The following is a 27,390-nucleotide window of genomic DNA, read 5'->3' on the forward strand; positions in this document are numbered from 1 at the left end:
TCATTATGGACACTAGCTCCTGGCCCCCTGCTCATTGCTGAGGGAGCCACATGACAGAGCTCCCTGCTGTGTGGGGGGAGAGAGGGGGGGGGCTGAGTGTACAGAGCCAGCCTGTCTGCACCACACATACACATCACATACACATCACCTAGCTCCCTGCTGTGAGATAGAGGGGGTCGTGGAATAAGTGCTGCTTTCTTATATAAAGCAGTCTAAATCCTACCTGGTCTCTCTGTTCACTAGGATAAAGCTTTATTATATAGAGCAGGCTGCTAGTGGGCAGAGGAGCCAGGTCCTTTAGGAAACTCCATACAAGGTAAATCCAAGTCTACAGGACCTTTTGATGACATCACAGGCCCTTCAGTCATCCCATAGGATCACGCTATGTGGTGGGCGGATCTACACGCTAATTTGGGGGCGGGGCTAATTGACGTGAACATGGAGTTAGTGCTGTGGCAACGTTGCTAACTAAAAAGAGAAATCCGTTGCAGATTACCGAACGCGGTGACTTACAGCTGTTTTTGAGTAAATTCGAGCCTGATATTAACAAACTTGTTAAAAATCATCAAATTCATCCTTCACATTAGATTAGTTTTAAAATTAAAATTGAAATGTTTGTTTTAATAACATGAATAAAAGTTTTCCTAATATTACAAAATGGTGTTTTACATTACCCTCATCAGAAAGTCTTATTTTCACATGAAACATATAATTTAATTATTAACATAATGACTGCGATTGTGATTCTTAAGATGTAGTAAAGTAAAAAAAAATTAATTCTCGAAGTGGGCGGTAGACAAAATAAGTTTGAGAACCTCTGTATTAGAGTGTATTGGTAAACTGCTACAAGAGGAAGTCCCATTCTTTATAATGGCTCTTAGAACAATGATTGGAAGGATGTATAGCAGTCTCCTCACTGATTTCGAGTCAGGATACTTCTGCAGAACCTCTTCTCAAAGATTGAAAATGAGGGGCCACACGGTGGCTCAGTGGTTAGCACTGCAGCCTTGCAGCGCTGGAGTCCTGGTGTTCAAATCCCGCCATGGGCAAAAAACCATCTGCAAGGAGTTTGTATGTTCTCCCCGTGTTTTCATGGATTTCCATCCCATATTCCAAAAAAAGACATACTGATAGGGAAAAATGTACATTGTGAGCTCTATGTGGGGCTCACAATCTACATTTAAAAAAAAAAAAAAAAAAAAAAAAAGATTGAAAATGGAGGGAAATTTGTTGCCTCTCTTAACTCGACTGATTCAGATCAGGAATGTTTTTATCTCTCTGATGGTGAAGTCAAGGATGAATTTATTCAAGGCAAGTTTTTTTTTCTATCTCAAGAATACAGGAAAACAAATAAAAATACTACTCAGAAGATGACACTTAATCCTTAATTCACACTTAAAAGAGACTATAAACATTCACGAGGAGAAACTTTCACATACTATTCAGGACAAAAAGTTTGGAGGACTCAAATCTAAAAAAAATAAATAAATAAAGGCAACATTTTGCCTAGAAATCGGATTGTTAGTACTCCTAGGAATACTTCTGAAACTAGAAAAATTAACCACTCTGCCACAAGAAGGAATGCTCAGAAAAAGAATTTCTCCCCAAAATTATAGAGATCATTCAGCTGCAATAGACCTTTGGGACATGAGCCAGGCATATGCCTTTCCTCCCCTGCCATTGCAACTTAAAGGCTGGTCTTACACAGCCGTAATTTAAGTCCACAAATGGTCCGCAATTGAGGGTTTTCAATTGCAGACCATTTGCAGACACATTATATTCAATGCGGCCTCTTGCCCCACCGGATATTTTATCCGTGGTGTGGCCGCGCCGCAACCATGGCCCGCAATTTATAGCACATGTCCATAATGACCGTGAATTGCAGCACAGCACGGACTCGCCCACAGAACTCTATGGGTGAGTGCGGCAGTTTACGGGCATCTGCGGTGTCTATGTTGCTGAACAGCAACTATTGTTGCTAATCAGCAACTTGCGGACCGTAAAATCATTATGGCCGTGTAAGACCAGCCAAAGGGGTTGTCTAGGCTGAAATTAGGCCAGGGGAGGTGAAAAATTTAAAAGAAAACCATACTCGCCTGTCCCCGATGATCTGGTACCTCCCTGAGTTGTCCGATCCTGCAGTTCCATTGTTGTCTTCCAGCAAAAGTACTCATCGCAAGTGACAGCTAAGGCCAATTAGTGGCCTCAAGAAGGGAATCGGGGACGTCAGTACCCGTGAAGTCCCTGGTTCCTTTCCTGAGGCCATGGAAAGGAGCCAAGATGTCACAGCCAGCGAGAAATTCAATAGCAAGAAGGCAGCCTAGCTGTAGGTTCGGACCACCCTGAGAGGACACCGGAGCATGGCAGGTCAGTATGGGTTTTCTTTTGTGAGTTTTTTTGCTTTCTCCCACCTCCACCGGCCTAATTAGAAATTATTTACACTGTACAACTTCTTTAAACTTGAAACTAAATGCTCTATGCCTCTCTACCTTCAGCCACACAATCTGCAAATCTGAAATTCCTCTCCTTTAAGATGACTTTTTTTTTGGTAGCAATGACTAATGCTAGAAGAATAAGTGAAACTCAATCTCTATCAATAAAATGACCCATCTTACAATCTTAGAGGATAAAATAATACTTGATCCTTCATTTATACCTAAAGTGGTTTCTTCCTTTCACAGGAATAAAGATATCATTCTTCCTTCCTTCGGTCTGGAGCCTAGAATCCATCAGGAAGAAAAAATTTCATTCCTTGGATGTGAGAAGAGCAGTCTTTCGCTAGCTAGAAAGAACCTCTTCAGTGAGGAAAGACCACAACGTTTTTTTGTTTTATTTGGAGGCCCCAATAGAGGCAAAAAGGCAACAAAAGCTTCTCCAGCAAAATAACTAAAAGACATTATCCAGATCGCTTACAGTTCTCAAGGTTTTGAGCTACCCTTAGGAATGAAAAGCTCATATCATCAGAGCAAATGAGTCTTCCTGGTAGGAGAGTAAACAGGCCTCAATTCAACAAATCTGTAATACAGTAACTTGGTCTCATTTCCATACGTTGTCCAGACATTACAGACTGGACTTTATATAAAACTCTGCAGAGCTTTAAGGCCAAATCCCATATCAAGCAGTAATTCCTATTTAAAAGCATACTAATTTGGTACTGCTCCTGTAGTGCAGGCATGAGGGACCTCCTAGAAAGTAGGAATTATTCCTACTGGTAATTGGTTTTCCAGAAGTCAATCATGACAGCAACCTTGATTTCCCTCCATTACGCTGTGTGAGGCAACATGCACAGTAGAATATAAAATTGAGTTGCACCTATCTTGGTGTAGTAATTGGAAAAACAGTGGTATGGGAGGGACGGGATGGGCCTTTTAAGTTCTCTATGTTCCAGTCCCTACAGAGGTCAAGGGGTAACTCCTCTGTGGTGCTGTCATGGAGTCCTGGAAAACAAATACTGATAGAATTACTAGCTACACAGTGAGGTTGGGTGTACACAGCACTTTGCTAAAGAACTAGCAGAACATTTCTTACTTGTAGCGGAAAAAGTGCTCACTATCAACATGATAGCCAAGCCTTGCTAGGAAGGTCTGTTGTATATTCAATCGGTATTGTCAATATATACACATATGGCAAATACCAGAAGGGAGTGGCACTTCAAATCACCGAACCTCAGTTTTATACCATCTAGGAAAGTGCTTTTGATGTCAACTGAAAATTAAGAACATTGTAGCTCTAGCTATAACAGCAGCAATATCCGCTACTATAAAGGGAAAAGTTAATTCCGCAACTTTTCAGAGATACGTCATTTTAGTGCCCAATGTTTAATACTGTGTCGGCAAAGACAAACTCCAAAAACAGTTGAGCAGGTTATCCCAGAAACAACATCTTTAGAGTATTCATCTCTGACACAAGGTGACAGAATTGCAATTTTCGCTTTTCATTTATTCTCCATGACCCATAGGGAAGAGGGGTGTTCCTCACCATATTGCTGCTGGCAGCCTCATAGAAGTTTGTTTACAGTGGGAGACTCCACTGCACTCCAATATGGTACCTGTATGTGGTGCTCCGGATTCTTTTCTATCACTGGAGGCTATGAAGGTAGGCACTCTGACGTGCTCTGCACAGCCATGAGATCCTTCAGCCTCTGCTGCAGAGTCTCAGGCGCAACCCACTCCACCACCCACTGTATTGTTTGGGCCGGTACATTATACAACAGTGCCCTGCTCTCCCCAGAGCCCCCACCTTGCTCAATTGATCCCTGCTGCTGCCTTCCAGGTTTCAGATGGGGCCTCATCTATGCCAGGAATTTGTAGCTGGCCCTCCTTTGCTTTGCTCCTCCTGGCAGAACGGTCTTCCTGCTCCTTCACCACTACAACTCACTGATGTGCCTCCCATCTTACGCTCTAGAGATCCCTCCAGGGTTGGATCAACTTCTTCCCTGAAACAAATCCTTCTCCACCTGAAAGTCTTTAGTCCCATGCGTAAAAGTAGTCTTCTAAATAAGACTTTAAAGCCGGGACCCCAAGGGACGGAAACGCCGCAATTTCACAGTAAGGACAAAGTGGATGGGATTCTAGCGAATCCCATGCCCACTTTCCGATAAAAACTGCAGTGCGGACATGCTGCGATTTCCAGAACTCTTTTGGAAATTGCAGCATGTCAATTATACCTACAGAAACACCGACAGTTCCCCATAGGTATAATTGTAACAAAGTCCACGAAGGAAAACTCAGTGAGCTTTCAGTCTAAAGCACTGCGGGAAGAACCGCGATGCGTTGCCGCAGTGGTTTTTTGCTGCGGGACATCCCGTGGGGCTTTAGCCTTAGGCTCAAAAATACACAGCAAAATCTGCAACAAAATAAATTAATATAGGCTGAATTAGAAGGGTCACAACCTTGCATGCTCTTGAGTTTGATCCCCAGCTGTTAGATAATGAAATACATAAGTAATCTATAAATTGATAACGGATCTCCCAGCATCTTCCTCATTAATATTCACTGCACTGAGGTGACCTCACAGAATAAAATGAGCCGGCAGTAAGGTTAATGTGTCTATTGATGAGGAGTCCTGAAAATCCTGAGACTCCCAGGAATTCCAGGTGAGTTGGCATGTCTGCTGCTGTTTGGGCAAGCAGCAGGATGTAGGAGGGAAAGGCAATTTGGTTTTCGGAGTGCAGATTTAGAGGTTTAGTTTAAGGATGTCTTGTCATGTTTGAAGAGCCCCAGAGATGCTGTTCAAGTGGAACCCCCTTGAAAGTGAGCCTATTTTGAAAACTGCACCTTCATAATCACTAAATCTGAGGTCTACCCTGACATATACTCACACAGCTTAGTACGTTCTAGGTCATATGGAGCTGTACGGAGAGAGTTCAGGAACCGAGCTCTATATACACAGCAGATATTGGCTATATAATACAGCCAGCCCCTGCCGCTAACCGCTGCAATTGGTGCAGACACCGATTACAGCTGCTAACACTTTAGATACCACAGTTAAAAACAATCATGGAATCTAAAGTGTGCCACCATCTCACCATCTTTTACTGATCGCCACCATCCGAAACGTCATCAGAGGACAGTGATTGGTTGCCATGACAGCCAGGAGCCTATTGAAGGCTCTCAGGCTTGTCATTAATATGTTTCTATTACATGCTGCCAAACCATCAGGTCTTTCCCCAAATGGTATCAATTAAAACGTCATCTGGTCCCGCATAAACAGAAAAAAAAAAAAAAAGTTTCCATACATGTAAATATGAAAACGTTACAGGTGTCAGAATGTGGCAACATGAAAAAAAAAATTTTTCATCCATTTTACAGTTTTTAAAAAGTATCAAAGCATTACAAATCTCCCTATATTATAAAAATGAATTTCTGTCTGTCTGTCTGTCTGTCTCTGCTCTAATGCGAACCAAACGACTGGACCGATCTTCACCAAATTTGGTACAGAGATACTTCAGATATCCGGGAAGGTTTAAGACGAGACTCCAACTCGCTCGGACGTACCGTTGCTGAGATACAGCATTTCAAACACAGTGCCCCCCCCCCTTAGTCAATACAAACCTGCAAGACTTTCACTCATATTCCAACTGCAATACACACGGTCACTCCACATGCACAATACAACACTGATATCCAAACTGAGATACACGCATCAGAGGATTAGATACACAGATCAGCACACAGTATCACACACCAGAGGATTAGATACACGGGTCTGCACACAGTCCCACAAACCAGAGAATTAAATACGCGCTTCTGCACACAGTTCCACACACTGAAGGATTTGATACGTACATCTGCACACGGTTCCACATACCGAAGGATTAGATACAGGCGTCTACACACAGTTCCACACTCCAGAGGATTAGATACGCGCGTCTGCACACATTTGTACATGCCATAGGATTAGATGCACGCATCTGCACAGAGTACCACATGCCTTAGGATTAGATACATGCGTCTACACACAGTTCCACACTCCAGAGGATTAGATACGCACGTCTGCACACAGTTGTACACGCCATAGGATTAGATACACGCGTCTTCACACAGTACCACATGCTGTAGGATTAGATACGTGCGTCTACACACAGTTCCACACGCCGAAGGATTAGATACGCGCCTCTTCACACAATACCACACAGGGAAAGATTAGATACGTGTGTGTGCACACAGTACCACACTTTGGAGGATTAGATACATGCCTCTGCACACAGTACCACAAGCCAGAGAATTAGATACGCGTCTCAGCACACAGTACCACATGGGGGAGGATTATATACGCGCGTCTGCACACAGTACCACATGCTGTAGGATTAGATACGCACCTCTTCACACAATACCACACTGGGGAGGATTAGATACACGTGTCTTCACACAGTTGAACACGCCATAGGATTAGATACACGCGTCTTCACACAGTACCACATGCAGTAGGATTAGATACGCGCGTCTACACACAGTTTCACACGCCGAAGGATTAGATACGCGCCTCTTCACACAATACCACACAGGGGAGGATTAGATATGTGTGTGTGCACACAGTACCACACTTTGGAGGATTAGATACATGCCTCTGCACACAGTACCACAAGCCAGAGAATTAGATACGCGTCTCAGCACACAGTACCACATGGGGGAGGATTAGATACGCGCGTCTACACACAGTACCACATGCCATAGGATTATATACGCACGTCTGCACACAGTACCACATGCCGGGGGATTGGATACATGCTTCTACACAGTTCCACACACTGTAGGATTAGATACGCACCTCTTCACACAATACCACACGGGAGGATTAGATACACGTGTCTTCACACAGTTGTACACGCCATAGGATTAGATACACGCATCTGCACACAGTACCACATGCCGTAGGATTAGATACGCGCGTCTACACACAGTACCACATGGGGGAGGATTAGATACGCGCGTCTAAACACAGTTCCACACTCCAGAGGATTAGATACGCGCGTCTGCACACAGTTGTACACGCCATAGGATTAGATACACACGTCTGCACAGAGTACAACATGCCGTAGGATTAGATACACATGTCTACACACAGTTCCACACTCCAGAGGATTAGATACGCGCGTCTGCACACAGTTGTACACGCCATAGAATTAGATACATGCGTCTGCACACAGTACCACATGCAGTAGGATTAGATACGCGACTCTTCACACAGTACCACACAGGGGAGGATTAGATACGTGTGTGCACACAGTATCACACTTTGGAGGATTAGATACATGCCTCTGCACACAGTACCACAAGCCAGAGAATTAGATACGCGTCTCAGCACACAGTATCACACGGGGAGGATTAGATACGCGCCTCTTCACACAATACCACACAGGGGAGGATTAGATACATGCCTCTGCACACAGTACCACAAGCCAGAGAATTAGATACGCGTCTCAGCACACAGTATCACACGGGGAGGATTAGATACGCGCCTCTTCACACAATACCACACAGGGGAGGATTAGATACGTGCATCTGAACACAGTACCACACGGGAGGATTAGATACAGGCCTCTGCATACAGTACCACATGCCAGAGAATTAGATGCGCGTCTCAGCACACAGTTCCACATGGGGGAGGATTAGATATGCGCATCTGCACACAGCACCACACGCCAGAGTCATTAGATACGCGCGTCTGCACACAGTTTCACTTACTGGAGGATTAGATACGCGCCTCTTCACACAATATCACATGGGGAGGATTAGATATGTGCATCTGCACAAAGTACCACACCAACAAGAATTAGACACTTGCATCTAAACACAGTACTACACGGGGAAGGATTAGATACAGCTTTACTCCAGGTATCCATAACAACTGATCACAGGTTTTTCACTGACATCCAAAATGAGATACACATAATCACATTACGCTTATGGACATACACACAAACCACATACAAAATACACCAGTGCAAAATTGGACAATTCTTATGGGGCCAGTACTCAAACATAAATTGTAATATACCCGTGCGAAGCCGGGTTCTCCCTCTAGTACTATATAAATTTGGTATCGCTGTGATCATACTGACCCACAGAATACAGGTAACATGTCATTTTTATCTCGAATTGAACACCGTAAAAATCAAACCCATATGAAATTTTCGCAAATTGGTTTTTTTTTTGTCAGTGCCACCTCATTCTGAATTTTTACCAGCTTCAAGGTATATTGTATAGGATATTGTATAGTGATATTACAAACAATAAGACATCATGTGACTCTGTGGACCAAAAAAGAAAAATCAAAAAAACATACACGAAAACGAAAATTGCCTCTGTCTTTAAGGGGATAATATTTATGTCTGAAACTGGACAACCCCTTTAATATGCAGCAGTTGAAGCTGTGTATAAATACATAAATCAATCACATTCCGGACTGTGTTTTTAGCTAGTGATCTCTCTAACTCTTTTACAGCTAGTAGCTCATGTGATTTTGTATGCAGCATATAAAATATATAGACCACTTTCAATAGTCTAAGATCTACAATTGACAGTCCAAGCCAAAAATGTATGCATATCTAAAGACTGCAAATTCCATTTCAATGAGCTGACTCCCATTTAGGGTCTGGAACCCCGCCTCTATACCATGTGACTAAGATTGTAATTTTATTTAAAATCACGGACTCAGCATATGTAAAGACATTTTGGTGTGAAAATGATAGACTGGCGTGCATTATTGTAGTATGGCTGAGCATGGCCAATGAAATCAGTAACAAGACTTACATAGTAAGATATAGTAGATATACCTAAACTCCACAGCCCACTAACCAAACATCTATGTCTTGTAATTAAACATTAGTACAAATAACGAACAAACACTGCATGCAAACAGTAATGTTGGCTTTAGGAGGGATGGCATATGCTATGCTGTTAACCCATTCACTGTATGCAGCCTTCTATGCACATACCTGCTTGGTTTCCTAGTGCAGCATATAAACACAACAGCTGCTGTTCTTTCCTGAATGTAAACACATTACAGACGCATGCATACGGAAGGATGTGCTTATTCCCTGCCTCTTACAACATACAATAGAATGAGAGATGTGCAAGGAGATGTGCTCAGGAAGGACCCAATCTCAAGTCCTGCAGAAAAACACACTGATCTAGACTTCCTCTGACATAGAAGATGAAGAAGAAACTTTGTGAGAGTTCTTACATTTTTATCAGTGTACTTTAAAGCTTTGTCTTCCAGTGTCTCAGAGTTAATCTTCTCTCGGACTTGCGCAAAAGGATGCAGGTTGCGCCCATTAATAATATGGGCAAGTAGAAAAGCCTGAAGATGACAAGCATGCATAGACTGCACTCAGACAGCAGATGTCAGGCTCTTTAGTACTGCTCCCCACCCACTAAAGCTCAAACTGGCTGCTGTTTACAGTCCGGATGCAGGCAAAGCTCAGGGGAGCAACACAGTGCTCTGGAAGATGAAGATGGATGAGCGAGATGGAGAGAAGAGATGTGGGGGAGGGAAGGGGAAGTGACAATCCTTCCACAGCTGGCTGCACTGTAAGGCAGTCAGGCCAAATGTCAATGTGTACAGCTAGGAGCCAGCACTACAGTCACTCCCAAACCAAACACTACAATCCTACATGTACTTAAATAATTGAAGTCACAACAGCCAGACAAGAAGGCTTAAAGGGCAGTTCTAGTCAAAACAAGCATCGGTATCCATCAAAGATACAAGTCGCAAGTTCAGATCCATGCAGAGCGCTATAAAGAGTATAGGAAACAACAGCAGACTTCTACATTACTGAATATCTTAAAGTGTACTTATAAAAAGCTTCATAACTGAATAGTGCATCTAAATATAACACATATTGTAATAACGTGTTAAGAAGATGGTTTCAGTATGGTCTGATTCACATCTGCATTTGGAGAGTCCACTTGGGGACCCCCCCCAAATGGAAACCTATTGCATAAAAAAGTGGTTACCTAAGGAAACCCGTGGCCCCCTTAGAATATAATGGGGACCGTGTGGTTTCCGCCACACAGGCAGACTATGGAGACAGAGATGGGTGGAGTAGGATTCTCCTGCCCTCTGCCCTTTACTCCACACGGAGTAAACGCAAGCTGATTATGGCAAAATACACGTCTAAAAATCATGAGTCGACACATACCTGGCTTGAGAAAGCGCCTGTGCCGGCATGAAACGACTTTTGCCCACGCCATACATGTCATTCCTCCCTCCTGATTTGTTTTATTGCCATTTCTTCAATAAAGGACTTAATTTTATGAAATAACTTCAAATGGGTGAGTGCCCCCCGTTTTTCTTTTCTCGTCTTGTGGATATTCTACTTGTTTTTGCTGGGATGTAGAGCACCACCCTAGAAGATTTTCCTGTGACCACTCGCATATGCCCTGTATTACCGCAGAACATGCATCAGTAATCGGAACTAAGCTATAGTGCCACTCCTCCTCTTCACCTTACATTTTTTTCTTCAGCATTTTAGCTGCGTTTTTCCTTCACTTATTAAATCTATAGGGAAAACGCTAGGTAACACTCTGCAGATAAAATTGACATGCTGCGTTTTTCAAAAACACAAATTTCTACAGCATTTTTTTTCCTGTAATGTGTGGATGGGATTAGTTAGGATCTCATTCATTTTGCTTGTAGTCTAAAAAAACAAATTTTTTTCTGCTGTGTCCAGCCTAAAAGCAGCTTTCTCCTCTCACAATTTTCATAGCCAATTGGCCGATTGCCATGGCCCTTTCACACAGCTGAGTGCTGTAGTCACTTTACTATTTGTATATTTATTGTATACTAGCTGGTACCCGTGACTTCGTCTGCGGTGATTGTAGAAGTGGGTAAATACAGGCACGAGTAGGGTTTTAGTAGTGTGTATAAGGTATGGGATATAAAATGTAACTGTGTATCTTGTTTTTGCTGTAATTCTGAGAATACGTGAGACTTTTGTGTTGAACGTAATTTGTATTTCAGCTGCCATACAGTGTTCTGCGAAACTGTACATAGTGTCTTTGGGACAGAGGTATTTCAGGTTAATATACTTCGATATACGACATTGTATGATTTGTTATTTTGCGCCAGTACATGTAAGTTTTGGGCACAGGATACTCTTGAGCAAGCCACATAAAGTCTGGCCCTGTGCATGACAGTTTAGTAACTCCATGTGCCTCTTATTAACAGCAATTAACCCCATAATGTCCCTCACATTAACCCCTGTGTAAGAGTTACTGATAGAGATGAGCGAGTACTGTTCGGATCACCCGATCCGAACAGCACGCTCGCATAGATATGAATGGACGTAGTCGGCACGCGGGGGGTTAAGCGCGCCGGCTACGTCCAAGCGGAAGTACCAGGTGCATCCATTCATTTCTATGGAGCGTGCTGTTCGGATCGGCTGATCCGAACAGTACTCGCTCATCTCTAGTTACTGATATGTGAGAGACTTGGAGGTAATAATTAAGTATCTTCATTATTGAGGTCTTTTATTAGTACCTCCATATGTCTCACATATTAGTAACCTTTATATGGGGCACACAGGGGTTAATATGAGGGACATGATGGGGTTTATTCCTATTAATGTGAGGCACATGGAGTTACTAACACTAAACTAATAACCCCAAATGCCTGACATTAATGAGAATAGGAACTAAAGGAAGGTAGCTGTGTGTTTCTTACTTTCAGTTCTTACTATCACTATAGCAGGCAGGCAGAGACTTGAGCGATTAAGCTCCACCCCCTGGGTTTCCTGCACCCCTCTCAAAGGGGAGTGTCCTTATGCCTCAGCTCTAGCAGAACACTGAAGAGATTCAGACTTCATTTAACTCTTGCAGGTCCTGTGCTGCTGGCATGCCAGTGAAATATGGCAGGAGTGCCACTCTTGGCACGTGTGCCAGGGGTTGCTGACCTCTGCTGTAGAGGGTAATATGAATTTTGTGGCTTGCTATGGTCCAAAGTGTGTGAGATTGCAGAGATAGTGATGTGAGTTTGGGTTTTGTGGGGGTCCTGGGAAAAACGTATGTGCGCTATTGTGACGAAAAGTAGCCTATTGCGCAATCGAGTGTAGTGACTATGTTTGTGGAAAATTTCAGCCAAATCGGTGGAGCGGTTTTTGCGTGATTGACCGCCAAACATCCGAACATCCAAAGTCACAAACCCACAAACTCACAAACATTTCACATTTATAATAATAGGATTTACCTGCACGCTTTCTACATTGGGAGTATTCTCTGATGAATACCCCCAAAAGGATGGATTACAAAGAACAGGTCTTATGGAATCAATCATGAAAGTTCAATCTTTTTATTTGCATTATTTATTTTCTCAATGGCATTACACAGTAAAACATTTATTATGGAATACAGTTTTCAATAAAACTTAAAACACAAGTGGGTTTTCAGTTTTAGTTAAGATGAGATACAAATTATCTCATTTACATTCTTTTTTATGTGAATTTTCAAGACTTTTCTGCACAGAAAACCACATAAATAGCATCCACACCACAAAAAAAAGAAAAAAAAAAGGGAGTTGTCAGGTACTTTTACAAGCATACAGAAAGATACACAAATGCGATTTATTGATTTAGCACATTAGAAACCTTGCAGAGTGGCCAAACAGTCATTATCAACATATGGTTGAAAAGCTGTACAGAAAAAGAAAGCAAAACATCAAAAGCCTTTTTTATGTCATGTCAGTGTATTCCTGCCTAAAAAAAACATGTATGAACAGAACCTGATAACTAGTAGTTATCATATAGTAACCACCAGGATAAAGGATGTGGAAGTATAGCATTCTGTTTACCCTGTGAATCACTCATGATGACTTGTGAGTGAGGTTTTTTTTCCTGGTCTATGCTACATTGCCTAAGGCCACCATGCAACCCTGTTGCTCGGGATACGGTCATGCATAAAGGGGTTCTCCAGAATAACAGTTTGTTTGCAAGAAGGCCGGAAAAGAAGTCTCACACCGCAGTCCAGTCCTGTCGCTTCAGGGTCTTGCTTTGGCAGATGTCCCCGACACATGTGACTGCTGAGGCTAATTCGGGGCCCATATAAAGGACACAGGATGTCACTTGCATAAGTCACCTATGACGTCCTGTGTCCTTTCCTTAGGCCCAGTTCACATCTGCGTTCGGTAATCCATTTGGGGAGTCTGCATGGAAACCCCCTGAATGGACTATTGAACTCATTGGTAAGCGATGAGTTTATGAGAGCACACAGACCCCATAGATTAGAATGGAGTCCGTGTGCTTTCCGCTCAGTCTCCGCACGAGTCATGTGGACAGGAAAGTAGATCATGAAGTAATTTTCTATCCGCATATTCCATGAGGACACCATATGGAAAGCACACGGACCCCATCTAATCTATGAGGTTCGTATGCTTTCATGAACTCACCGCTTGCCAATGCATTTGGTAGTCCGTTCGGTTGGTCCCCATGTGGATTTCCATGTGAACCAGACCTTAGACCGTTGATTGACATCAGCAGTCATAAGTTGTGACTGGAACCATGTCCTGTGGTCTGATGAGACCAAGATAAACTTATTTGCTTCAGGTGTCAATTATTTATAGCAGCAACCAGGTGAGGAGGACAAAGACAAATGTGTCTTATCTACAGTCAAGCATGGTGGTGGGAGTGTCATGGTTTGGGGATGCATAGGTGCTGCAAGCTGTGGGGAGCTACTGTTCATTGAGGGAACCATGATTGTCAACATGTACAGTGGCATACTGAAGCAAAGCATGATCTCCTCCCTTCGCAAACTGGGCCAACAGAACAGTATTCCAACAAGACAATGACCCCAAGAACGTTCCAAAGATAACCACTGCCTTGCTAAAGAAACTGAGTGTAAAGATGCTGGACTGGCCAAGCATGTCTCCAGACCTAAACCCTATTAAGCATATGCGGGGCATCCTCAAACAGAAGGTGGAAGAGCGCAAGATCTCTAACATCCACCAGCTCCGTGATATTATCATGGAGGGGTGGAAGAGGATTCCAGTGGCAACCTGTGATGCCCTAGTGAATTCCATGCCCAATAGGGTTAAAAGAGTGCTGGAAAATAACGGAGGCCACACAAAATATTGACATTTTAAGCACAATTTGTCCACTTCCACTTAGACATGTACTCACTTTTGTTGCCAGGGGTTTAGTCATTAATGCCTATGTGATGAGGAATTTTGATGGAACACCAAATTTACTGTTATACACTAGAACCAAAAAACACAAAAACATACCAGATTTAGGGCTAGGTGTTTATGACCCAAATAATCACAATTAATTGAAAATTTTACCTTGATTCAGATTAATAAGAAACTATTTTAGGACACTCCCCCTTTTAATACCGCACCACTGAAATTGCTCATCAGCAAATCAACAATCTTGATTGGCTAAGAGTTACGCTGGGTTCACACCAGCGTCTGGACTCCGTTATCAGGTTTCCGTCTTCTGTCATGCCTAGTCCGGCCGTGAACGCCGGTGAGCGTTTTATGCTCTCCGCGGCAAAACAGATTTTTTTTTAAACCGGACACAGAGTACTGCATGTCCGACTCTGTGTCCGATTTAAAAACAAAAAACGGTTTCGCCATGGAGAGCATAAAACGCTCACCGACGCTCACGGCCGGACACTTTTCAAACTCATTCAAATGAATGGGTTTGAAAGATGCCGGCGGGTCTCCATCTCCTGCTCAGTTTTGTGCAGGAAACGGAAACCTGAAGAACGGAGTCCCGGGCGCAGATGTGAATGAGCCCTTAATGACATATCCTTTAGCCAATGGCAGTGTGACACAGGATGGCATAGGTGCAAAATTAGTGTACTAATCAATGTGTGTCACGTTTTGAGCCAACCTTTGATTGTTTTTTCTTTTTAAATTAAGGTCCGGTTCACATCAGAGTTTGGTATTCCGTTCGAGGAGTCCACTTGTGGACGAACCCTCCGAAAAAAATCACAGACCCCCATTATAGTCTGTGGGGTCCGTGTGGTTTCTTAGCTAACCATTTTTAATGCGTATAGGTTTCTGTTCAGGGGGTTGGGGGGGGGGGCCCCAAGTAGACAAAACCAAACAGAATACCGAACGCGGATGTGAACCAGGCCTCATTGGCTAGCCCTACCAAGACCATTACATTTGCTTACAGATAGAACAGGAAACATTGCCCTGACACCTGTCTAAACCAGCCATGATGTTATGCGGGATCAATTTACACTGCTCCAAAGACCAACTCTGGTAAGCTTGCCAATGCAAATGGAAGCAACCTATGATATTACAATGTCATCATGATGACAAAGTAAAAAGTAACATTGACATGTTCTGCACAACTGATATTATGCACCAGTTCACTACTTATTTTGCTGTATTGTTAAAACACAATAGGCCAAGTCTCCATGGTAACATATCTCTAAAAATAATCACAGAGCATCAGTCACATTAGAACACAGCAAGATATTGCTTCTAATGTAAATCTATAAGCCACATAATATTGCATTGTCCCCCCCCCCCTTTCAAATAGTACTGAGTTCCATTCCATGGTACTGTGTTACCCTCAACTTCACTAATGCAATGCTTATCCGCCTGGAGGAGCAGGAAAGGAGTCCCACGTTCATTTTCAGCAAGTTACCGTATATACTCAAGTATAAGCCGACCCAAATATAAGCCGAGACCCCTAATTTCACCACAAAAACTGGGAAAAACTTATTGACTCGAGTATAAGCCGAGGGGGGGAAATCCACCACTGCAGATAAAAAGTCTGGTCATGTGCTTTGCCGCTTAGTAACTCTATATTATCATAGTAATAGCAGTTAACCCCATCATGTACCTCACATTAACCCCCTGTGTGCCTTACATAAGAATTACTGATATGTGGGACATATGGAGGTAATAATTAGGTATCTTCATAATTAAGGTCCTTCATTAGTACCCTCATGTGTCTCACATATTAGTAACCCTTAAATGGGGCACACAGGGGTTAATATGAGGGACATGATGGGGTTAACTGTTATTAATGTGAGGCACATGGAGTTACTGAAACTAAATTAACCCCTTAGCGACCCTTGACGTAACTGTACGTCATGGGTCGCATGGGGATGTATGGAGCGAGCTCACACGCTGAGCTCGCTCCATACACGGCAGATGCCGGCTGTATCATACAGCCAGGACCTGCCACTAACAGCAGCGGTCGGTGACCGCAGTGTGTAAACGGCGCCGGCGGCACGGGCGCCGCCATGAGGGCGGTGATCGGTTGCTATGATAACCGGAAGCCTATTGAAGGCTTCCAGGCTTGTCTCTGCACAAGATCTATTAGACGATGCCAGAGGCATCGTCTAATAGAAGTCCTGCGATTTTCCTATTCACTGCAATACTGTAGTATTGCAGTGAATAGTATGAGCGATCAGACCCCCTAGGTTTCAAGGTACCTAAGGGGTCTGATCATAAATGTAACAGAAGAAAAAGAAAAAGTTTTTAAAAGTATTAAAAAAATAAAAAATATATAAAAGTTCAAATCACCCCCCTTTCCCTAGATTAGCTATAAAAGTAATTAAAGAACATTAAACATAAACATATTAGGTATCCCCGCGCTCCAAAATGCCCGAACTATTAGAATATTAAAACATTTATCCCGTACTGCGAACAGCGTAGCAGCAAAAAAAATAAAAACAGCCAAAAAGTGTTTTTTTCAACACTTTGCCTCCTATAAAAAAATTGAATAAAAAGTGATCAAACCATCAGATCTTTCCCCAAATGGTATCAATAGAAACGTCATCTTGTCCCGCATAAAAAGACACCATAACCAGCTCCATACATGGAAATATGAAAAAGTTACAGGTGTTAGAACATGATGACAAATTTTTTTTTCTATTTTGCAAAGTTTATCATTTTTTTAAAAGTATCAAAACATTTCAAATACTATATAAATTTGGTATCACCGCGTTCGTACTGACACGTAGAACACAGGTAACATGTCATTTGTACCAAACAGTGAACGCTGTAAAAATTAAACCCATAAGAAAGTGGCGCAAATGCATTTTTTCTCCAATTGCACCTCATTCTGAATTTTTTTCCAGCTTCACAGTACATTGCACAGCATATTGAATGGTGCCATTACAAAGTACAATTTGTCCCGCAAACAATAAGCCATCATGTGACTCTGTGAACTGATAAATGAAAAAGTTATGGCTCTTGAAATGTGAGGAGGGAAAAACGAAAATGCGAAACCAAAAAATGGCCTGGTCCTTAAGGGGTTAATAACCCCAAATGCCTGACATTAATAGGCAGAGTAACTAGAAGGTACCTGTGTGTTTCACTTTACTGTAGCTTCCTCTCCATACAACAGGCATCTTCCATAACACACAATGAATCCTGGCCACTCATCTGCAGGGTAGATGCTAAATTCTAGTGTGCTAAAGGACCTCTGATGACGTCATGACCATGTGATCGGTCTCTGGTGTGGGCGGAGCTACTAGGATTTAGCCTTCCCAGTGTGACCCGGTCCTGCTGCTTCGGCGTTTTCTCAAAGTGAAACTGCTTGCTGTCTGAGATGTCCCAAATCCCTTCTTCTGAAGCTGCTGACTGGCCTCAGGTCACATGACCACTGAATTTCCTTTGCTGGGGCCGCGGATTGACCTCAGTGATCATGTGTGGCAGGGATTTCCACCAGAAGGCAACAATGGACCAGAGAGGACCAGACTACAATGGCAGGCACTTTGAGCACCGTGTAAAGGTGAGTATGAATTTTTTTTACTGCCCCCGGGCGATTTAAATAATAAAACTGCTGTCCATTTTTGCCTGTACAACCCCTTTCATGAAAAGCTAAAATACTGACTCTTAAGCCGTGGGCAGAACAATAAGGAGAACTGCCCCTTTCCTCCATCTATTATAACTACTACTTGTTTATATACATGCAATTCTGCCAGGAGTAACTGTACAATAGCAAACAAATATCGTCGAAAAACCCAAGTGAACACAATGCAGGAGATCCAGGGACACTGAACTGCAAGAAAAAAGGAAAAAAATGAAGGCATGAGGCAGCCAAAAAGATCTGTGATACAAGAAAAGAGCAATCTACGAGCACAGTTAGTAAAGCTGCTTGCTGTCTGTGAATATCCCATCTGTAATCACACAAGCAGCCAGAAGTAGATACAAGCATGAGTTAACATTCCTTAAAATGTAAGCTATGTGACGTGCAGAATGTTCAGTCCATTGCACAGAGAAAACAGTTTTCGGATGTGTGTCTATGCTGTGAGGAGAATCAGCCCATCCCTTCTGAACTCGCAGTGTGAAAAGATTACACTCTCCTCCTTATGCTTGCTTTTTTTAAATGGTATCTATGGATGGTACTTCCCAAGTAACCGGGAGTGGGCTGCAAAATAGCCTAAAGGTGGCAGTTAATCCAGAAAGGTTTAAATTGCATCACATTTTGGTCCAGAATCACACGTTCTCTTAAAAGAGACTAATGCTGGGTTCACACTAGCATTCAGGTTTCCGTCCTTTGGGTCTGCTTAGGGACCCGAAAAACGGAAACCCTATCGACTTAAAAAGTAGTTACACACGAAAACCCACAGACCCCATAGACTATACTGGGATGGGCCAGGTTTCCAACGAAAACAGCACAGAGAAAAGTCTTCCTTGCAGGACTTTTCTCTAAGCATATTTAAAGTGGAATCAGGAATGGAGTCTCGTACTGAGACTCAAACGCTAGTGTAAAACCTACCGTTACTTGTCTGAAATGTTACTGACCATTTAGCAAAACTGAGGTGATTGTTTTATCTGTAGCAAAGTATTTAGTTTGCACAAGACAGGTTTGGCAAAAATGTCAGACATGACAGATCAAACAGAAATGGGGGATTTCACATCACAAAAGTTGTTTGTAAGCAAAAACAAAGTCAAGATTCTTTGGTTTTGGGGGGGGATTTTTTTTACTCAAAGATTCTTATAATTTTCTCTCGGAAGGCTGTCATATTGCTACCACCTGTCTACCTATAAAAAGGCCCACATTTATCAAGATGAATGAGTGTAGAAAAATGGCCAAAAACGTGCCTCATCTAGGTGCATTTTTAGCACTCTTTGGTGCATCTCAGCCTCTATGTTTTGCTCCCCATTTTTATGTTAGTGGGTGAAGTGGGGCGGATAACCAAAAAACTTGTATGAGTTATAACACAAATCTACACCAGTTTCTGACTGGCGTACATTTCAGATCAGGCACACCTAACTGCACTAAAATTAACAAGAGACCAGAGCCTGGCGAGTCACACGCCCATCGGGGAATCATTCTTTTCTTATAACTCTGCATTGCATGATTCCTATCATACCTTAGAGAAAATAACAAATGAATTGACAATTAGTTGTTATCACTCCCTTTGTCAAAGGGATGTGGCCCTACACAATCTGACACTTGAACTAGTAACACCAGGTTATCAATTTATTCATATATTTCTAATAGGAATAACAGAGGAATGGCACATTACAGAGTTCTATAAAAACCAAGCTCTTTAATTATTTCATGAAGAAGTATTTCGTAAGGCAGACATGTCAGGAGAGGTTATCTCCTTCAGTATGTAATATAAAACCAAATAAACCATGCCTTGAGCAAAGTCCAATTCCAAGAAAACAGATTAATGACTTGCAGTTTTAAATGTATAAAACATGTAAATGGCCATTTAATAAACTTTAGTTGGAATGTACCATTTTCTAAACAGCGGGAAAGAGTTTGTCACACTTTTGAGGAAATGACATTTCTCAAACTGTCAGCCAGTATTGAATTTTATGGCAATATCAAATTAAAAAGCAATGCTACCAGAAATGTCTTTCCATACTGTATAGTAAACAGCTTCTGCCCTCACCCATTGTCTCCATCTATCTTCCCTTATAGATTGTACACCTTTATGAGAAGGGTCCTCTCTCCCAGTTTACCACTTTATCTAGTTAGGTTAGCTTTGTGTTTATCGTACTTGTACCATAAGCTACCAGTATAGATCGGAGATAGGAATACCCCTTCAATCCCATTATGTCCCTCACATTAACCCCGTGTGCTTCACATGAGTTACTGATATGTGAAAGACAGGTAATAATTAAGTATCATTATTGATGCATCAAATGCATAACACAATGGAATGACATAGTAATAATAACCATGAGCTGCATAGGATATTGCCTGTTTACTCTCAATCACTGAAAGTTGCAACAAATTAGTAATTCTTTTTGCTTATTGTTTAGTACAGGGTTTGGCAACCCGTGGCACACGTGGCCATATTTTGCTTGCACAGCTGCCAGCACGGGACCTGCAGGTATTAAAGGGATTCTATCGTCAGGAAAACTCATTTTCAATTAATATATTTGCACAGCCTTTGGAAAGGCTATTCATCACATACATTTTGTTTGTAAATTCTCTCAGCCATTTTTGAATTAACCCACTTTTATTGATATGCTAATTAGCCACGTTGCAGAAATGTAGCGTTTTAATTGCAGATTTTGCTGTGTTTTTTTTTTTTTTTTTTTAGCCAAAGCCAAGAATGCCAACAAAGGGAATGGAAAATATCTAGGAAGCTCCTTTCCCTTCTCGCTTGTGCACAATTCACTCCTAATTTTGCACAATAAAATGCAGCAAAATCTGCAACAAAAAAGCTGCATTTCCGCAACATGGGGCCTCTGTCTCAGGCTAACACCCTGCAGGCTGGAAACGCAGCGAGTGAACGCAACGCAGTTCATCCCGCAGCGCTTTGAACAGAAAGTTCACAGAGTTTTCTTCCGCGGACTTTCTGTTACAATCATACCTAGGGGAAAGCCACCGGCGTTTCCATAGATATAATTGACAGTTTTGGACATCGCAACGTGTCCGCGCTGCGATTTTTTCCACAAAGTGGGCATGGGATTCACATGAATCCCATCCATTTTGCAAGTACTGTAAAACGGCACGATTTTTCCCGTGGTGTTTCCGCCACGGGCAAATTGCGGCGTTTCCGGCCCATGGCGCCCTGGCCTTTCTTTTCGGGTGGTGACAGACTCTGTACCCAGATGCAGCTATAGTCAAATCTAGTCCCTGGGCACCAGTACTGTCACTTTAGGGTAAGTGTAAGTGTGACACCAATTAATTCCTGGCTGTGGTTTTGCTGTTACTGCACTGCCAGGAATTAAATGTGGCTGAAATTAATCTGTGTTTCACTTACAGAAAAGTGAAAGTACCGACGACCGGGGACTAGATGCAGCATCCGGGTATAGTGTCACCCCCCTACAGGTGTTACCTCTCTGCTCCCATTCATATACATTTACCACTAATTGTGGGTTACAGATGTACTTATATTGCTTCTAATGGAAAGGTACAGGTGAACAGAAGATGATGCAGGGGGCGTGAAAAAGCAGAACTGAAGGCGGGTTGCTAGATGACGGTGTGCTCGGACCAGAGAGGAAACTTCCCCTGTGCTCTTAAGCATCATTTACATATGAGAATAAAACTTTTTTTTTGTACAAACTGCAGCGAGGAAGAGAAGTAAAGGTAGGAATAGAATAGCCTTTATTCCCACGTGGCTTCAGTTAAAAACACGTTTCTCCAATGGTAGACTCCCTTTAAGAAACCGGTGCTTTATTTTTCTCTTAATTTCAGCCTCTTATTCCAGGGCCATCATTTTTTCACTTAGGTTCACACAGAGTTTTCAGAGACTCTAATGCAGATGTAAATACAGCATTAAAGAGCTGCCTGAAGGCTTGTGTTTTGCAGGAAGACGCTAAGTTCACACCTGCGTTCGGCTTTTTGTTCCTCAGGACCACTTGGGGACCTGAGAAATGGAAACCTTATCTGCTTAAAACGCAGTTACCCACAGAAACCCGAGGACCCCATAGACTGTAACGGGGTCCACCGGGTTTTCGCCCAAAATATGCAGAGAGAAAAGTGCTGCTTGCAGGACTATTCTCTCCGCAGTTCTAAACTGGAATGGGGAACGGACTCCCCGAGCATAGATGTGAATGTAACCCGAGTAATTTAATTGGCGCCATTTTTTTTTTTTTTTAAGCAGTGTTCATCTCACGGATTAAGTAATGTGACAAACTTATAGCTCTGGTTGCCATGGAAGTAGTGAGGCTGTATCTGCCTCAAAATCCTGAACAAAAAGACGGCTCCCATCGAAATCAGCCAGCTCCCGGAAAAAGAAGCGACATGCTCATTCTTCAGGCCATTTCGCCTCGCGGTTCGGCCTGAAGACACTCCCTCCTCCAGACTAGGCCCATTCATTGAGCCGAATACGGAGTGGAGTACGCGGCTGGATGCCGATGCACTAGCATTCAGTCGCAGCTAACCGTTTTTTGGTCTGGAACCTGAGGTGGTTTCCGCCTCAGGTTCCGGACCAGAAAACCCTGTGTGAATTTACCCTAACATTGATCAGCAAATTGTTGGACCCTGAGAGGACATAACTGCATGATCGGTGGGGTCCAAAAGCTGAGACCATTGTATTGCTGTGGAGAGGCTAAGCACCATATCCAGCAATCTTCTACAATTTAATGGTGTCTACAAAGTGTGAACTGCCACTCTATTCATAAGAGGTGCACAGGATCTCCATTTACATAAATGGTAAGGGTCCAACCAATGCAATATGGAATAACTTGTAATTACTAGAACACCCCTTTAAATCTGCATTCTGTCAATGAACTATCATAATACAACCAATGCCTGGTGGAAGACCAGGAGAGAATCTGGACCATTCATCTGAATATGGGAGCACTCCTACATGTAGAGGGAATACCTATAACAACAACATGCAGCCATTCAAGCAGTTCCTAACTATACCAAGTGCTTATCCCACCAATTCACTAAACATGGCAGTAACTACCTCATCACATACAACAACAAATCTCATCACACAATTCTCCCTAAAAATCTAATCTGAAGGGGGAGGCGGTAAAGTTATGGGAAGCTGAGTGGCAAAACTTAAAGTAGTTATCACCCAGCTTTCTCAAAGGCAGCAAATGACGGTCATGTCCCTCAGGAAAGAAGGCTCAGTGGCAGCCAAGCAATGGACACCGAAGCCATGTACAGTCCTGCGGCTAGACATCCTGCACACGGTGCTGCCATACTACCACCACTCCACATGTGCTGCCGCCAGAGCCCACCCTCTCCTCAGGAGAAATGAGAACCAGCCCGCACACATCTGAACTCCATTAACCCCCTTCCCTCACAGTACAGCATCCGGGAGAAGAGAGCTCCGCTGCTCAGATTTACCAGACGCCTCGACATGAGCGCCACGTACGTACAGAACCCACACCCGGTGGCAGCGCCATCCATCCCTTCCTCCAATGCGCACTTACCGTATGAAGAGAACTGATAGCCGCCCCGATAGCAATGCACTCAGTGACGTGAAGATGTCCGCCGTTCAAACCGTGACGTAAACACCTCAAGAAAACTATGAAGTAAAGCTATAGCGACACGGCGACGTTATTTTCCTCAGTCACTCCGTCAGAAACGAGTCCGCCAACCGCGGCACAGACCGCACAGCCGCTAACACCATTCAAATTCCCAGACACGAAAGAGAGCGGGCGCTACTACAGATTGCAGCTGTAGCCACACCTCCCTCCTCACCTAACCCCGCCCACAACACAGTGCGACACGCTCTTCTCAAGCCACTACAACAACACTGCCTACGTCACGCCCCCTTTGCGGCGCTCGCCTTCTGATGCTGACCGTCATTGGCTGGGAAAGACGTCACTCGTATGGACCTAGAGGTCTTTCTAAGCCACGCCTCCAGCTGCTTCTATGCGCGTCTACCAGTCGGCAGTGTCTTGTTTAGGGTCGTCACAGTGTGTGTTTTCTAAGTAGATGCTCACTGTATTCACCCTGTATACTAGCTGTGTACACCAAAGCTTTTCCAGCTGTAGTGATACTGTAACTCTACATCTGGCCATGCCTGGAGTTGTAGTGAGCACTACTACATGGCTGCCACTTCTTTTCCACTGAAAAAGTAACAAAGACGTTCCACTCCTGAAATATATCAAAAATATTGAAGACCTGTCCTGAAGATAGGTCACTATTATCAAATCTGTGAGGTCAGACACCCAGTAGTACCCCATGCTGCAGCTATTATACAGAGAATAGAACAGTAATCAGACAGCGCTGTTCTCTGTAGTGGCGGAATGGAGTCACTGCACATCTGCCCCATTCATGTGAATATGATCTGATCTAACCACTACACAGAGAACAGAGCTGTCTGCTTCCTGTCCTATTCTCTGTATCAGCTGTAGAGAACAGCTGGTGGTGGCAAGTATCAAATTCCCACCAATCTAGCATTGATGGCTTATCTTTTAAAGGGGCTCTATCAGCAAAATCATGCCACTAGAGCCCCACATATGCGTGCATAGCCTTTAAAAAGGCTATTCAGGCACCGGTGATGTCATATTAAACTACCCCCAACCCCCCCCCCCCCCCTACCCGTTTTAAAATAATAACCTAAAAAAGAAAAAATAGCCTGAGCGCATGCGCAGTAGCCGTAGTCGAAGCTGCGTGCTACTTCGCATGTGCTCAGGCTATTTTTTTTTATCAGTGTCCACGAGCAAGCGCCGGAGGAAGACGGGACCCAAAGACATCGGAGGAAGAAGAGGCGGGGAAGAAGATGAAGACACACCCTGAATGCCCGCCCAGCGTGCACGATCCGTAAGTAGCGCACATTCTTTTTTAGGGTATTATTTTAAAACGGGGGGGTAGTTTAATGTAACATTTACGGTGCCTGAATAGCCTTTTTAAAGGCTATTCACACATATGTGGGGCTCTATCAGCATGATTTTGCTGATAGAGCCCCTTTAACTACTTCCAGACCACCTGTTCACTTTATACATCGAGTCGGTCCACACTTAAAGAGGACCTTTCACCATATCTGGGCACAGGCAGTGTTATATACTGCCAGAAAGCTGACAGTGCGCTGAATTCAGCGCACTGTCGGCTTTCCCGATCCGTGCCCGGTGTAAAGCGCTATCGGTCCCGGTACCGTAGCGCTTTACAGTCAGAAGGGCGTTTCTGACCATTAGCCAGAGACGTCCTTCTGCCTCGCAGCGCCTATCGCGTTGTGCTGTGGAGCGGGGAGGAACGCCCCCTCCCCTCCTGATAATGCTAGTCTACGGACAAGCTGTGTGAGCAGAGGGAGGGGGCGTTCCTCCCCGCTCCACAGCACAGCGTGATAGGCGCCGCGAGGCAGAAGGACGTCTCTGGCTAATGGTCAGAAACGCCCTTCTGACCATAGAAGAGCTACGGTACCGGGCCGTAAGCTCTGTACAGCGGGCACAGATCGGGAAAGCCGACAGTGCGCTGAATTCAGCGCACTGTCAGCTTTCTGGCAGTATATAGAACTGCCTGTGCCCGGATATGGTGAAAGGTCCTCTTTAAGGGTATGTTCACATGTAAAAATTTGACACTGAATTGGAGGTGGAATCCGACTCAAATTCTACCTGAAATCCGCCTCCTATTCATTTCAATGGGAGGGAATAACTGATTTTTTTCCACTAGCGTCCTGCTTGTTCTTTAGTCGGATTCTGCCTGAGAACTCCCATTCAGTTGAGTGGGAGGCAGAATATATCTTTTCTGGCACTCACAGAATTTGGAATTCGGTCTGCTCGATAAAGGTGAAATACAATGGCACTCTTCTCCAAATTGCCCTTCAAATTCAGTGTCAAATTCTGCTTCAAAATCAGCATCAAACTCTGCGTCTGTATTTGTCGAGAAGAAAAAATCTGCTTCAAATTCCTGGTTCAGATTCCTACTCCTTGGATAAGCCCTTTAAAGCGTACCTCCAGTGATAAACTACTTTTCATAAATTAAATATGCTTTAAGTTAGAGTGAACTAGGCTGCAGGGATGCAGGACATGTATCCTAATGCATTTATCAATTAGACAGAATTACCCCAATAGGGGTCGCTCTCACATACAGTGCAGACAGGCATAGTAGATGCTTGTGGTGAGCAATACCAGCTTACTGCCATAGTCCACTAACAAGTAGTGGCACTCACTATTGATAGGGCCATCAAAAAGTAATAAAGGCTCCAACATGAGCTGTACTTGTGAGCCTGCCCCGGGTGGAAGAGACCACTGGAAAGGAGATAAGGTGAAGTGTAACCCCTTGTGAGGTGCAAAGTCTGGCCATACCACACTGGAGACTGTTCCCTGTGTCTCCTTTGGGTTTAATGAACATAACCATATTTAAATTTAAACCATGTTTTAATTTAATTAAATACGAATTATTACAATTTTAGCAGATTTTTAAAAGATTATCTCTAACCATCTTAGTGATAACAGTCAATATTTTGGTAAGTTGCAGGTGGATGTGACTATGAGTGCAGGAGCTTTCTAATGTCTGGCATGTGTCAGAAACTAAGGATAGGTTCACACTTGTGCCGGGCTCTCTGTAGTTCGTGTTTATAGACTATGATGTGGTCCATCAGGTATACGTTGGGTTTCCGCCATTTTTATACTGAAATGGTGGGGTGAAAAGTCTTCCACGCAGGACTTTTCTCTGTTCCAATTTTGAGTGGCGTCTCCTCCAACGCTGATGTGAACCTTAGCCATGATTTCCTTATTGTGGTCACGTTATCTTTTTGTGCAGAAACATGACCCAGCCACAATAAGGAAGTGCCAGACCATAGAAAGTTTTTTAATTCTTGGTCATATTGTATCTAAATGAAAACAAAAGACTGTCATCTCCAAGGTGGTTAGGGGAAATCTTCAAAAATCAGGAGAAGATTTTTAAGAATCAATATTTGTAAAACTGTTTAACTTTGATTTTCTACAAATTTAAAGGGGTTGTCCCATCACAAGGATCCTATCTATACTGCTTGTTAATGTGGATGTAAGACTTTTCCTAAATACACTGCTTCAGCAAAACTGCTTTGTTTGTGCACTATCTTACTTTATTAATTTCTCTGTTGACACATCCCTTGACTTATCTGGTCA

The 27,390-nt window shown here is 43.2% G+C and overlaps 1 protein-coding gene across 15 annotated transcripts in view; it reads right to left on the reverse strand.

Moving 5' to 3' along the window:
• EPB41L2 (erythrocyte membrane protein band 4.1 like 2) overlaps positions 1-24,063 on the reverse strand; it is a 135,689-nt gene extending 111,626 nt beyond the window's left edge. For 8 of the 15 annotated variants that reach the window (XM_075268031.1, XM_075268033.1, XM_075268035.1 and 5 more), the window contains exon 1: positions 23,767-24,063. The gene's annotated coding sequence lies outside the window, so the exon portion shown is untranslated. The remainder of the gene's footprint in view (positions 1-23,766) is intronic. The other 7 variants (XM_075268043.1, XM_075268039.1, XM_075268042.1 and 4 more) reach the window with 2 other exon arrangements.
• Between the last annotated feature and the right edge of the window lie 3,327 nt (positions 24,064-27,390).

The sequence above is a fragment of the Leptodactylus fuscus genome, chromosome 3 (assembly GCF_031893055.1).
Source record: "Leptodactylus fuscus isolate aLepFus1 chromosome 3, aLepFus1.hap2, whole genome shotgun sequence".
Taxonomy (NCBI): domain Eukaryota; kingdom Metazoa; phylum Chordata; class Amphibia; order Anura; family Leptodactylidae; genus Leptodactylus; species Leptodactylus fuscus.